The sequence below is a fragment of the Dysidea avara genome, chromosome 9 (assembly GCF_963678975.1).
Source record: "Dysidea avara chromosome 9, odDysAvar1.4, whole genome shotgun sequence".
NCBI classification, from domain to species: domain Eukaryota; kingdom Metazoa; phylum Porifera; class Demospongiae; order Dictyoceratida; family Dysideidae; genus Dysidea; species Dysidea avara.
The window spans coordinates 16,998,280-17,000,349 of NC_089280.1; positions in this window are offsets into that span (position 1 = coordinate 16,998,280).

The window sequence follows — 2,070 nt, forward strand, 5'->3', positions numbered from 1 at the left end:
TTGTCAACACTATGATATTACTTGTATTATATCTCATTCAATACAAGGGTGGCCAATACAGGAGTTCAATTAGCAAGCACAATTCATAAATCGAATGCCCTATGCCCTTATACTAAGGGCCATATAAAAAATAATTACAATATGGCAGTTGTAGGGATTCTAGAGTTGCTTGTGTCAATTTGGGACCTGCACTAAAATGATTCTCCATCAACAATCACCCTTTGGTATCATTCAGTTAGCCAGGAGAAGATGCACTGAAAAAGAGGTATAGACTTGTGGGAATTATGCTCCAATTTTCCCATTATAGTCCGGTAGATTTAGCTCAAAAAAGGGGTGAACCCAGAAAAAATTCTAAGAAAGCTAATTTTGGTATCATTGGAAAGGAAATTTTTTGTAGAATAACATCCAAAATTCCCAAAAATCCCCCTTGGGGAAAACTTTTTATACCCAATTTACTTTAGGACATCTATAGTAGCTACATAGCTATTATTAACTCTTGTTATTAAGACCTCAAAATGCAAAAAACTTTTCACATAATAAATTAAATAAAACACAAAAATATTTGTAGCATCAATATAATGGACTCAATGTGACTGCCACAGATCATAGAAATTATATAAGTGGCTCTCACATAGAATCTGAAAAAATGGAATTGTCAGTGTCATTGTAAACAGGTTCTTCAGCAACTTTCTCCCCTGCAATCACCACATGCTGTTACACACTTTAGTCCATGCTTACGGCAAGAACATATATTACTACCACATGGATTTGTAGTAGAAAGCTTGCATTTACATCAAACAAATTTAAGTAAGCTCTCTGGTGCTAGCTCTAAATCTGTCATAATTGGCTGCAGCTTTGAACCATCTAGCTTCCAGCCCATTAGTAGGGGATTAAGAGAGTCAGTGGCAATCTTCCTTCCAGTTGAAGGGTGCTGTAGTGGATCGTAATCTCTTTGCACTTGGAGTTTCATCAGCAGCAACAGGATTTTGAGGACCGGGCCTTCTCTTGTCAGTAAATTTTTTACGGCATTCAGGATGTACTAGAACAGTTTCAACTGGGTCAGTACTGTTACATTCATCCAGATAGATATAAAGGTCATCTCATCCATATTTCTCACAACACTCCATGATGGTTAATATTCCCTTCTTTGTTACACGAACTGATTCTTTATTTACAAACCCTAGCTTGCATATTACACAGTGATCCTTCCTGAAGGCACTAGTAGGGTGCCCTTCAGCCATTTGAATCTATATCAAAATGAGTAGAAACTATAGATAACCTAGCTGTAGCTTCAACATGATGTGTAACAAACCTCAGTTTCCAGCAGCTCAACACATGGCTTCCAAACCTCACGAAGGTACACGTTTCATCAAAAAACTGCTTAAGTAACTGAACACATGGCCCACAAACTTTACGCAAGTTTTAACTTGCTCCCAAAAACTGCTGAGTCATTTCAAAATTGGTTAGCACATTTTTTACACAAGTATAAACAAAAATTCTGCTCATTTTTAGGGACTTCATATGCTTCGAACTAAATTGGGTATAAAATATTTTCCTCATAGGGGATTTCAGGGGATTTTGGATATGTTGTTCTGTAAAACATTTGCTATCTAATGATACCAAAATCAGCTTTCTTCGAATTTTTTCCGGGTTCAATCCTATTTCTACTGAACTATTATTCTATTCAGAATTTCTCTCAAAATCTCTTCATTATGCCCATCCACTTATCATTATTTTGCAATTTACAATATAAATTACCTAACAGATGCATGTGTAAATTACTTTTGGTCCAGTTCAAACAGGCATAAGTGTCTATTAATTGTGCTTGTGTACATTCTGTCATAACAAGGGTACTCTGACTGCATGTCACATTGTAAACAAGTAGCTAGCTTGAGAGTTCATTAGCACTGAAAGTGGACCCAATAACCAATGAACATAAAGTATCAGCTGCTTAGTTTAATTGCAACATAGGTACATGCTTATTCGTACATAGTTTGAATCCAGATTTGGGGTTGTGTAGGGTTGTGTAAAGGCTAAAGAACAGCCTAGTATTAATAGCTATGCTGTGAA